This window comes from Armigeres subalbatus, chromosome 3, assembly GCF_024139115.2.
Source record: "Armigeres subalbatus isolate Guangzhou_Male chromosome 3, GZ_Asu_2, whole genome shotgun sequence".
Classification (NCBI taxonomy): domain Eukaryota; kingdom Metazoa; phylum Arthropoda; class Insecta; order Diptera; family Culicidae; genus Armigeres; species Armigeres subalbatus.
Genome location: NC_085141.1, coordinates 407,724,553 through 407,738,442, shown reverse-complemented (window position 1 = coordinate 407,738,442; position 13,890 = coordinate 407,724,553). Strand labels below are relative to the sequence as shown.

Sequence of the window (13,890 nt, the reverse complement as noted above, 5' to 3'; positions counted from 1 at the left end):
CAGCGTATGTTTATAGTTTCACAGCAAACCATAACTCTGCCTGTTCTGGTCAGATCTCCGCGGCGTGCACACGCATCCACGGATAGTCGCTGTCATAATTTCGTACTGGTCATTTACGGCCACACAGCTAATGCTTATATAAATAAAATAGGTGCTAGCTGTGATTTGCATGAAATGCAATGAAGTTTGTTTGATTTTTTTTTTGACAGCAACATGCTCGCTCACCAAGGTTTCTGATAAAATCATGTGAACGAACTTTTTGAAAATCCAATTGTGTTACACCTCGCGTTTTCAAGGACACCACTATCAGTACTACAGAAGCAAGCAGCTGTCATCTTTTTATTCTACGCTTGCTACGACGCAGCAATGCCAAAGTAAAAAGATGACAAATATTCGTTGCTTCTTTATCGAGCTTGGTACCTATGAAAACACGAGGTATTTTTTTTTTAAAACGTGCTTAAAAAATGTTTTGGAAGTTTCTGAATTTCTGATTGCTAAATTTGTTTGGTGTAAATTTGGAATTAGCTAGACAAACTACCCAATCTAGTGATAATGATTGGATTTTTTCTAAGTAAAGATATATTTCTCCCCCATCTCATACCATGAAAATGATGAATTACTAGCATTTGTCAACAAATATCAACGGACCAGTAAAATTTAATTCTAGGTTGAATAGATTGGAAAAACATTCGAAAATGACTGAAAATTAAAAAAAATCGGTATATTTTATCTTATAACCGCTGTATCCCAGAGACGGTAGCACTTACAAAAAATACTGTACACCTTTTCCATTGGAAATTTTACGTAATTTCATAAAAACGAGTCGATAAAAACGTAAAAAAATGACAATTTAAAAAACAACATATTTATAAAGAAACATAACTTTATCATAACAAACATAACATATCTCTATTATGACCCATACTGCAAAAAAAGTACATATATTATCTGCTAAAACATATCAATAAAAAGAAATGTTTAAAAATTCGTTATTAAGAAAATGGATTTTTAAGTTTTATGAATAAACACGATGAATATTGTGATTAAGATTGACAATTAATGAATAAACACTATACAATTATAATGTACATATGTACGTTAGGATCAGAGTTGCCCACGTGCCATCCCATCAGAACGAGCCATCGACCGGCCCATCGATCGATGCAACGTAAAAGTGATGACCCAGGGAATTATCCAGCTGAGGTGGCAACGTGCGCAAAGCCAAGCGAACGACAACGGATCGGACGACATCGATGCAAACTTTGACCGGGACCGTTTTGCTGAGTTGATAGATTTAGTTAATAAAAGGTTTAGCGGTAGGAAAATTCAATCAGTTTCGAGTGAGAAGTGAATGATACTTATTGTAACTTATAATTAGTGGAATAAAATTATTTTTTCATTGAACTCTGATCCTTCAGAGCATTTCTGGTGCAGTCGTGTAGTCAAATGGTAAAACTTAGTGTGAAGTGTTAGTGCAGAGCGAATATCGGCTATCACAATCAACGAGTTTTAAAAGAGGAGCAATTCTACGCGCAATCGAGGGCACCAGTAGTCCAGCATTCAGCTGTCGTGGAGCGGATATCCAGGATTTGTTCCCGCCATTTGGAACCCGTATCTCAACTTCACTCGGACTCCCTGATGAAAATCATCTTGTAAGTACCAACTTCATTACCATTACAAAGCGATAAGTGTATCGAAACGTGTATTAGTGAAAATTCAATTTGTGGGGAGTGCGAATAACGAACCCAAATAATTTTTATCCCAACGATTATTAGATTATTAGAAAAGTGCATTAACGGAATTTCGTTTGAGGGGAGAGCGAATATTGAACCCAAATAATTTCTGTATTAGTGTTCTGTAATTATTGATCCAATTGATCATAAACTGTATTCGAATTCTATTTGAACTGCGAGTGAATATCGAGCTCAAATAATATTCAGTACTCACAACCAAAATTAGCGCAAACGCGAAAACAAAACGATCCGTGCTATTCAACGCGAATAGAAACGTAGAAATGGCCAACGAATTAACGAAGGAAGAGCTTATTGCTCATGTGCAAAAATTAACAGAAAACCAGGAATCGCTATTTGACATCTTAGCTAGATTGCAAAATAGGGCGGAAGATCCATTTTTAGCTTACAATACCCCCGATCCAATAAAAATTTTAAGCCCTTTCAGTGGCAACAAAAAAGAGACACAAGCTTGGATCGAGGACGTCGAAGATACGTTGAGTCTTTTCGATAAGCACAAACATACACCCACATACAATCAAATTATACGTGCGGTCAAAAGTAAAATTACTGGCAATGCAAAAAAATTCTAATTGCAGCCGGAAACCCGAGCACCTGGGATGAAATTAAAGAAGTGTTACTTAACGCGTACAGGGACAGAAGGGACCTAGCCTCGCACTTCAATCTCTTTTTATATAAGCCAGGGAACAAAACCATCACGGAGTACTATAATATAACTAAGGGCATCGATACGGCGATAAAATCAACCGCCGCAGTAATGGACGATTATAAATCCAGTACTAAAGCCATAAATAAATTGATCGGTCTTATGACCTTAACACGATTTATCGATGGTCTAGGGGAAAAATTGTCTATGCACGTCCGAAGCTATAGGCCCGAATCATTAGAAGAAGCTTACCACATAACTATGCAATATTCTAATGCGGCCTATAGGCAAAAATTAGAGCAGAAACCAAGTGTGCAACCACAACATTTTTCAAAGCGAACCTCTAACTATAATGCTCAATCCCATAGTTCTAAACCCAATCACAATAACACCAACAGTAATCAGAGCCAGAATCAGTCCGGCTCCGGCTATTTCAAAAACCATTCAGCCAAACAACCGATCGACGGTGACGTCTCTATGAGAACAGCCAGGTCTAAAATGCAATTGAATGCACACATAAACGGAAAACGTAACGATGTAAAGGAACACGAGCTGGATGAACAAGAATCCGATACCCAACCGGTCGATGACTCGGCGTTGGATTCTGATGATGACGAATTCTTTCTCGGAGAGGAGTTAAATTTTCTCGGGGCTCGAAACCTAGATCCAAACGAATGAATAATAACTTTCTTCCTTACATATCATTTATAACTAGCAAGGGCGAATTGAAATTCTTAATCGACACCGGCGCGAATAAGAATTACATTTCAGCCGATCGAGTTAATCTAGAATACTGTGACGTTGTAAAAGGAGTAAAGGTCTCGAACATTCAAGGGTCACACGAAATCACACATGCGGTTTCATTTGATCCATTTCAGATAAATAAGAAACTAAAGTTCTATGTTCTAAAATTTCACGAGTTTTTCGACGGGCTCATTGGCTATGAGTCATTGCGAGACCTTAACGAGCGATTATGCCATTGGAGCGGTACTATCTCAAGGTACACTTGGGAAAGATCGGCCAGTAGCATTTGCATGAAGAACGCTAAACGTTACCGAAGAAAGATATAGCACCACGGAGAAAGAACTTTTGGCTGTAGTTTGGGCAGTGAAGCACTTCAAAACTTATTTACATGGCCGCAGATTTAAACTGGCAACAGACCATAAACCTTTGATTTACTCAATGATAACTCTAATGATAAAATCGTTAGATGGAAGTTGCAGTTGAGTGGATTCAATTACGAATTCATCAACAAACCAGGTAAACAGAACGTCGTTGCGGACGCTTTATCCAGGATAAAGGTGAAAGATGAAATAAATGCAAATACAGCTGAGAACGATGAAGATTTAGAGACTATTCATTCTGCGGATACTAGCGACGATTATTTTATAAACTGCACGGAAAGACCAATTAATTTTTCAAGACGCAAATTATTTTTTAAATTGCTCGAATTAAAACAGATTTCCACGAAGCTGTTTTTCCCAAATATAACAGATACATAATTGCCCAACCAGAATACACCGAAGCGGATGTGGTGAACGTTTTCAAAAGATGCCTGAATCCTAAAGGTATTAATTGCATCAAAGCTCCCGTATCCCTACTGCAGCTTATACAAGAAACATATAGAATACATTTTTCGGCTAATAAAATTATCAAAGTTTTTATTTCAGAGAAACTCTTGGAGGACATCAGACTGGGCACCGATCAGGACGAGCTGATCGAAAGTACCCATGGATATGGACATCGAGGGTTAAAAGAAAACAAAAGACAGATTTTACAAAGATACTTTTTTCCCGAGCTAGAAAGAAAGCTCAAAATTTTCATAAATTCTTGCGATACTTGCAAACGAAGCAAATACGATCGCAAACCTCCAAAATTAATCCAAAAAAGTACTTTTGGCGAAACTGTCTTTGATAGAATCCACATTGATGTATTTTTCATGAAGGGTCAGAAATGGCTCACTGTAGTCGATTCGTTTTCAAAGTTTGCAAACGTTATTCCGCTTCAAACAAGAACAATTGTCGATATGAAACACGCAATCACCGAGCACATAAGACAATTCGGTAGACCAAAGACTATAGTAAGCGACCAAGAACCTTCATTTAAATCCATTGATTTCGTCGGTTTTCTCAACGATTTAAACATCGAAATCCATAACGCGAGTAATTCTTGTTCTAACGGAATCGTAGAAAGATTCCTCCACATTAATCGAACTCTCTCGTACTCTCCATGCAAAATTCAACGATTTGCGCCTTAACGGAATAATTAACGTTTTGGTTGACGTTTACAATAATACTTTTCATTCAGCAATCAATCAAAAACCACGGGAAGTAGTTTTCAACTCATCAAATTCAAACAATCAGGAGGAAATAGCAGAAAACTTTCGTAAAATTCAATCGGCCGTTAAAGTTGAGCTTAATAAAAGAAAACTAAATCACGAGCAAATTTTCAAATAATGAAAGCCCTAAACATCTAAATCAGAATGAAAAACTTTATATTAAAAATAATCAAAGACTAAATAAAGATAGAGACCCGTACAAAATTTCAACAGTTAAAACTAATAACGAACTCACATACATAGATAGTAATGACATAAAAATACATAAAAATCGGATTAAAAATAAAAACATATAACACCTTAAAGCCCTCAACAGAACAAAACATTAAACAAATGAAATATGTTCCTTTTTCAGATTAATCTTCATCCACCTGATAAATGCGACTACATATAAGGAAATATCGAATAACAATGGCATGGTGGCCATAAAAACAAAAAACAGTACGGATAAGGATAGGATACGATAGGACACTTCATAAGATTAGTTTGGAATCACTAGAAGATAACATCAAATACATAGAAAAATCATACACTCATTTAAAACCGTTGAACACTTAGAGCAAAACCCTACAGGAAAAGTTAACAATAGCTAAGGAAAAACTTTTAGTTTAAGCCCAAGTAGAACAAAAGAGCACTGATAAACATCCTCGGAACAGCAATTAAATTCATTGCGGTAATCCCGATAACGAGGATCTTGAGATCATACACGAAGGATTAAGAATATTGAAGAACCAGGAGAATAAGTTAGTAAAAAACCAAATCAAGCAAATCCAAATTAACGAACTTTATAAAACCAAAATCATAACATAACAGATTCCTTAAGGAAAATTAGTTCTACAATCTCTAGAGAATTCAACACAGTACAAAACCTTAGATCAGACTTGGAGTTCATTAATCTCATTTGGAATACAGATAGAATAATTCATATATTAGAATCTATAGAAGAACAAGTCGAGTTCTCCAGATTAGGTCTCATAAATAAGAATATCCTCTCGTTAGATGACAAGCAGGCAATCGCAGGGAAACTTAGGAAGCAAAACATCCACCTTAACTATCTTGACGAAATATTTCAGTATTGCTCAGCATCTACCGACATCAACGGCGGACAAGCGATGGTACTTGTGAAGACCCCTGTACTAGACGACAAGGACTTCGACCTCCTGGAGCTCCACACGTTGAAGGTCAACAATTCGAGGATAAAACCGACATAAACCTGGTGGCAAAGCACGGCAATCTGATCTACGCCCAAACGACAAAATGCGACATTTGTGAAGGTACCAAGCTGATCGAGGACGAATGCATCCATAATATCTTAACGCATCAAACACCAAAATGCACACTCGTAAGTACAATACAAGGATTCCAAGCCAAAGAGATCACAGACGGCGTAATCCTAATTGAAACTACAACATCGAAAACATCGAGGTAAACGACTCATGTGGGATTCAAGAATCATTACCGAACCAACAATAATAGAAATCGGCAATTGCACAATCAGAGCACGTAACTTCACATTCTCTGGTAAAATAGATGTCTTAAGACAAGACAACTACTTGATCCCAATTTACAGTAAACCTCTTCAGAAGTCAAACTACACGTACAACGAGGAGCAAAACTTCATGCTGCGGAATTGAGCATGATCCAGCTTTCCTTTAACAGCACACATAAAAGGGTAACTTTTGGAGGGCTAGCCCTCCTGATTTTAACATTTTTCTGTTTCGTCATTGCTTTTCTTTACAAGAAAACTCACAAGAAGGATGTCAAAAGAACCACGTCGAGGCACTGATGCTTAGAACAAAGAAGCTAGAAGAAGTAGAAGCAACCGATGGTTCGAACAGTCAAACAACAAGAAGGACCCCGGACAGAAGCGTCTGAAACTCATCCCAGAACCAAGGTTCGAGCTCCTGAAACATCAAACGAGGACGCTTGATACTTGAGGAGGGAGGCGTTAGGATCAGAGTTGCCCACGTGCCATCCCATCAGAACGAGCCATCGACCGGCCCATCGATCGATGCAACGTAAAAGTGATGACCCAGGGAATTATCCAGCTGAGGTGGCAACGTGCGCAAAGCCAAGCGAACGACAACGGATCGGACGACATCGATGCAGACTTTGACCGGGACCGTTTTGCTGAGTTGATAGATTCAGTTAATAAAAGGTTTAGCGGTAGGAAAATTCAATCAGTTTCGAGTGAGAAGTGAATGATACTTATTGTAACTTATAATTAGTGGAATAAAATTATTTTTTTATTGAACTCTGATCCTTCAGAGCATTTCTTGTACATATTCCCATCTGAGTTTACGAAACATTGTAAATTTAAAATGTTATTTATTTGACATAAGCAGGGCCGGATTTCGCCGGAAGGGGGCCCCAAAATGTACAAAAAAGGTTGGTTTTGGTACATAAGATTTGTGGGGGCCCCCCCCCCCCCCCCCCCATAAATCCGGCCCTGGACAAAAGCTTTTTTCTTTCAGGAAGCATAACTGCAGTGGTTATTCTCGTTTCTATCAGTGTTTAGTGTCAAAAATAAGTATAATTTAAGTAAATATTTTTGCATTTGGAGAGCTTCTTGTTTGGGCCCCATAGGTTGTTATTCCTTTCTTTTATCAAAGCCCCTCTGGCTCTCGAACAGAACAGTACTGAAATGTTTAGTTGATTCAAACTTAACAAAAATGAAAACACGTACCGACTGACAATTACCATTCAACGCAACCACTACGAATTTCACTTTTCGGTGCCAACAAATTGACGCTGTACTGACCGTTGCTGAACTTACATACCTGATGTAATCACATCAATCGTCTATCACAGCATAACGAGAGACAAATTCAAATAAGCTGATAGACTCTCTGTCGTCAATTACGTTGGATCCTCGAATTTTTCGGTTGCCGCCTATGTGTCCTATTGCATGCTATTCAATTTTTGTAGAACGTAGTTAGTTAGTTAGAACCTATAGATGCATTTCGAAGTTATAACGGAAACGGTGAATTGTATCACATTAGGTACTAACGAGAAAGTTAGTATCACAACTAGGTGGTTACTCATTTGCATTCATAAACATAATTTGAATGAATAGTACACAAAACTAGTACTTAAGGTCTCCAAGAAGTTTTTTTTAGATGAATGACCGTCATTATAGTTGATAGAAGTTCTGATTTGTGTGAGTGTAAATCAATTAGAAAATAAAACTTTAAGGGGGCTGTTTTATTAATAAAAAGTTTTTAGGATGTTCATTGTTTACCAAGTGTTTATTTATTCAAACCTAAATAAGAAGTGCACTACTCCAATGCACACTTTCACAAAATCCATACCAAACGTGATCACTGTAGTGTTAGCAATGTTTCGACTGAATTTAAAAGTTCAGTTAGTTATATATTTACAAACTGAGGTTAGACGGATCAACTCTATCATTAAATCAGCTCTGGCGTTTACATTCGTTGGGATAAAATAGGAAAACCCGTAGAGCGATCGATTACTCGAGCGATAAGCTAAACGTTATAATTAACCAATTTATCTTAAGACTGCATCCATATTACCGGGCAGATGTTGGTTTGTTCGTCAACATTGTTGAAATCAGCAAAACATTCGATCTATATTTAAATTGGGATTGTGTCACTAGCGTAATTCCTTTTGCTCGGAGAGTGGGATAAGAATAGTTTTCATCATGGTTTATTGTATCGCATATGAGTACTAGAATAATCACCTTTTTGTTTAATTTTTTTACAATTGAAGTAGAAATGGAAAATGCGGAATTGGAATAGAAAAATAAAAAAAATACAAAGAAAGATTGGACTTTTCCACAAGAACATATGTTCTTTAGTCAAAACGTGTATAGAAGCCTGTTATAAGACGAGTTCAGTACTATTCCATTCCGTCTTATGACAGGTGAAGACATTCCAGTAAAAGAGCCTAATAATTTTCTTATATATGAAAGACCATACGGTGAAGGTTGGTTACAAAGGGTATTTAATCATGGTTTTAACTAGTGCAGTAGCGTATTATGATTTGAATCATTTTCAAAACATTCAGAATAGGCATCTGATTTTCCCGACGTTTCGGTCCATTTAGGCCCTTTTTCAAGGGGTCGGGGACGTACGTTGTTCGTTGCAGAAAAACATATTTGACAAGGGAACTCTGGCTTCCGGTGGCATCAAACGGCCATGATCAATGGATATTAAAGAATGCCGATCGAAAAACCTTCGGGGTATTTGAGCGTAAGATCCTGTGGACAATGTTCGGCGGAGGAGAACGGCATCTGGCATAAATCACGGGTTCCGTCAGATCTACAAAGGGATGGTTATTGTAAAGCTTATACAACACGACATACTATGGTGATCTGGACTCGGGTAAGCAGAACGAGTAGTAGAATAATACATTCAAGAAAGAAAAGATAATTCAGGAAGGGAAGTGCACGATGTAAGAAGTTTTATATCTGTTCCTGCTAACATACAAAACTCCACCTAACCCAACCCCATCAAATAGATCATTACCATCGAAAGCGAATTAGGATACATTTCTAGCTTCAACGACAACCAACACCATGTTTGCCAAATGAAGGAGCCTGAAAAAAAGAAACTCCAATACTGCCGTAATCTGGAAAAGTGACGTAACAGCCATTTTACAACATGCATGTTTTCCATCTGCGGGCAGCAGGGACTATGTCCAAGGGCTTGACGATCCCTCCCCAGACCATCTGCGAGTTGTGGGACTTGCCTAGGATGTGGTGGGGTTTGGCAGTGGGCCCTGTTAAACCTCTATAAAAGCTGCATGTATCCGCAAGTAGGACCCACCAAAGCGACCGTGCACCGCTCAAAGCGCACAAGCCCAAGTCCTGGTGTTAGGGGGGACGCTAAAAAGCCCTGACACGACGGCCCTCCGACGAGACAGGAGGTTTGCGCAGGCCCAATAAGCCGCCTAGAAAACCAATCATTACGAACAATATAAGAGATAATCGAAGACTCTTATATACCGCACAGGCCACTTCGGCCTTAGTCTGAATAAATAATAATAATATGTTTTCCATTTTTCTGTTAAAAAGCTCGATGTGTAGTACTCGTTATCACTATTTTTGGAAAATGGCGTATACGTCACTTTTCCAGATTACGGCAGAATAGAAATGATCTGGTTTACGTGAAAATATACAAACATATTTGCATTTTGGATTTCTGACACAGTGGCACAGTCATTAAGATGCGACAGATGCGAATTATTTAATAAAAAGCTGAAAGTAAGTGAACATGTCATACCAACCGACAATTCTCTGAAACACAGCAGCGCCAGCGTTCCAAAACACTCGTCGCTTTAATCGTTGACTGAATAAAGTGCTCATTCAGCAGTACTTTCAAACCTCTCTACTCAATCATCCTCAATAGTGTCCTGCAATGTTGACGTTCTTTGCGAACAAGAAGGACACCTACACGGTCTACATTTTAAAAAAGATTGGAACTCGCTAAAAGTTAATTGTCATAGGCAATGAGCTAGCAAAACGTGTAGAAGGGTTCATGCAAAAAGGAGGCTCAAATGAATGCTATGATAAACATTGTACAACCAATTTGACTGTTGTAATATGATCTGCAACCTAAAAAGGACTATTTTGCGGTTCAACTGCATATTTTTCCACACCGTTCGGATGCGATATCAAACTTATGAATGAATCTGATGCCCGGCTGCGCATCACCCATGGAGCATTTTCCCCTTCCGTGGTGACGATGTGACGTATTTCCTCCGTGCCACACTGCCGTGAATCGCATATCTGTCCCATATGAATAGGAAACCCAGCAAAGATGGGACAGATAAGCGATTCACGGCAGCACAGGTCCATTAAACAAATCCGTAGAGAGAAAAGCCGACCCGAAAGCTACCAATGAGGCAAGCACGTGAGCGAGCGAACCACTCAAAAGGACAGCGCGCGGAGGACCTCGGTTTCCTATTTGAATCGTCGCCGACGACCGAATCGCCACATACCGAGCGCTGACTTTGAGCAGTTAGGACGGAAAATTCGCTTTCCCGTTCGGTGCCGTGATTCTTTCTGGTAGTGTGGAAATTGGTAGTCTCATTTTTGGGTGTTTCAAACGGTGCAATAGAAGCTGATATTCAGAAGGGGTCTCAAGTGGATCCGGTACCGGTGCCGTTAGTAGACAAAGTGAGTTGATCGTTCTTTCATTCCGAGTGGAACATCCTTTGAGTGGAACTCCAATTTGCTTGACCAATACGTTGAAGAAAGGAAACAAGCATACATTTTTATTTACTTCGTGCTGGACAATGATGTAGATCCTTTCAATTTCCTATGATTGTTTGCATAGTTTGAAGCGGGTTGAATTGGTAATGTATGGATTCCAGAATTCAAAGATATGTTTGAGTGATTGAGGTTTTTTCTATTCTTTGCGAGCTGTTTCCAATCGAATGATGGTTCGTGGAAAAAGGCTGAGACCGATGCGATTGACAACAAGTGTTTTCCAGCGCCCACTTGGTGGGAGTGATTCTGTTTGTCTCCATCAGTAGTGCTTGTGAATGTGTCATGTGAAAAGCATGAACAAGAGAAAAAAAACTCTTGAGACGAATGATCCGAGTATGCTGATGAGGGGATGTGCGTGGTGAGAATGGTGAATAGTGAAGGATGAAGGGGAAAAATCCGTCGTTTCAATCACCACCGACTTCTAATCCGGCTTTTGTGTTGCTTTGCCTTCTCAGTTCAATGTTCGAATTGTGATAGACGAAGGATGATTGTGGGAAGGTGTGCCTATATATTGTTTTGGGAAGGTGTAGGTCTTTAATTGAATTAATGTAATAATTTTCTGACCCACACAATAATCGGATCTGTTTCCGAAGGGTTGTATCTAAGTGGCAGAAATTATATTCTGGAGAAGCAAGTTGAAAATTTTGAGATTTTATTAAGAAAAATTTTATTCAAATCTCAAAAACGCAATTCGCAAAGTTGAATTGAGAAAAAGGTTATTTTTCCAAATTCTGTGTCATAATAACGTGCTTAAATTTACTTCATTAGAATGAAATAAGTTTGCGGGCATGGAGTCATGATTTCTGGAACAAAAGACTGACAGTGGTGTGTTTTCTGGTAGAGATCTCCCATAGAAACTTCAAATCAAGTGCACCTGCTTATGGAACAACCTGGAACAACTGGTAGAGCTGAACATTTCGAGAATGTTCTTTTCACCTAAAACTCGCATAATTTTAAATTTTTTTTCTCCACGCGTAGTATAGCTGGGTCAGTCTATTTTATACGTGTACCATAAAACTACTAACTGAAAATTATTATCAATCAACGTAGATAAGTATTTAGCTACATATAAACAGTGCGTGTGGAGGCGCGTGGTAGTTCATAGCTTAGCGTCACTAGGGCGTAATATCGTTAACTTTTCCATCTAGCTGTGGAGAATTGCAATTTTCTACGGTGTTAGGGGACCAAACGTTTCAAAATGGTTATGAACTCAAATCTATAGTCAGACGAAACCATTTCAAGACTTAATTTGACTAATTGCTGTCAAAGTTGTGGGAGTGATTCCCTGTTCGGTCAAGAGTATCCTTTGGGTTGGAAATTCGACTTCTCTGGGCATAGGATATTAAAGCCCATATTTGGCATATACAAAATACATTCATATGAACAAAGCATCGACAACAATCATTAATAACTGTGAAAGTGCTTTCGAATTTCAACTACGATGATGTTCGGCTGAAAACTCATTACCGCAATAAGTTTGCAAAAAAAGCCTTGAAGAAATAAAACTTTGGAGATTAAACATGTTATGAATGCTAAATAGTAAATGACTCCTTTTTCTGAAGAACGCGTTTAATTTCATTTTGCAAATCTCTCCAAATGACTTTCAACGTAATATTACGAGTTTTTTGGTATTGCCTTCGCCTTATAATTCTAAGACGGATCAGTAGCTAAAGAACGTCGTCAATAATAATGGAGTTGAATTTAATTTCACATTTAGGAATCCGAATGCCTCTGGCCTCAACAATTAAATTTGTCAAAGATACGATAGCATTATCAATATCACTTTTGGTATCGAAAGGAATTTCAACATCAAAATTCCTATTGATATACGTTTTATATAAATCCCAATCAGCTCTATGATAATTAAAAGTTGAGTTGATTGGATTATCAATGGCTTTTTGTGAGATTTCAAACGTCACAGGAAGGCGATCAGAGTCATTGTCAGCATTAGTTACCAATTGACCAGCTGACTCGAATCCGTTTCAACTAAATCAATAGTATGGTATTCCGCAGAACAAGAGGCTAGGTTTTAAATGGGTTCGCGACGTTAGGCATAAGTACGTTTGGCATAAAGACGTTAGGCATAAGTACGTTAGGCATAAATGACGTTAGGCATAACGGACGTTAGGCATAATGTACACTAGGCATAATGGACGTTTGGCATAATTCTGCCTTCTTTATGTCATGGGCTGTTCTTTGGGTCATTTTATGCCTAACGTCCATTATGCCGAACGTACATTATGCCTAACGTCCGTTATGCCTAACGTCCATTATGCCTAACGTACTTATGCCTAACGTCTTTATGCCAAACGTACTTATGCCTAACGGGGTATATCCGTTTTAAATATGTTTAAGTTATAATGACAATGTGCACATTATGAACTGATAGGAAGTTGAATAATTCATCTTCCTTACCCTTTAAAGAGCGGGCATTCCAATTTAAAATTTACAAAGAAATATTTGGATCCATTAAAACGAAGTCCAATAACATTTTTTTAATACCAACCTGAACAGCTTCAGTTTTGTTATTTGCTTTGTGCATTGCATCAATCATGTGATGCAGTTGCCCATTTGGAGAATCAAAGTCTGGAGCAGACATGCTACAGATGTTTGCTTGGGACTAGCACTCATCTTCAATGTACAAGTACTGGTGATCTCATTTGTTAGGCCACACTGGCGTCTGCCACGTCAGACGTAGCAAGTCAATGTAGGGAAGGGGAAGGAATCATGATGCAATCACTCGCTCACTACAAGCCGAGTATATCTCTGCACTTGCCACGAGTTCATGCGGAATTTGTTTTTTTTTGGTTAGGTTCGAGGGGCAGAGGTTCCTCTTGGTTAACGAGCTGCTAATCCCAAGTAACATTTCAAGTTTTATTCCGCTCTAGGAGTGGTTTTCAAGATCGAATTATAAGAGCTT

General features: G+C 38.4%; 1 protein-coding gene across 5 annotated transcripts in view; it reads left to right on the top strand.

Annotated features, from left to right (window-relative positions):
• The first annotated feature begins 10,715 nt into the window (after positions 1 to 10,715).
• The window catches only part of LOC134224145 (calbindin-32), a 310,480-nt gene continuing 307,305 nt past the window's right edge, over positions 10,716 to 13,890 (top strand). For all 5 annotated transcript variants that reach the window (XM_062703408.1, XM_062703411.1, XM_062703406.1 and 2 more), the window contains exon 1: positions 10,716 to 10,877. The gene's annotated coding sequence lies outside the window, so the exon portion shown is untranslated. The remainder of the gene's footprint in view (positions 10,878 to 13,890) is intronic.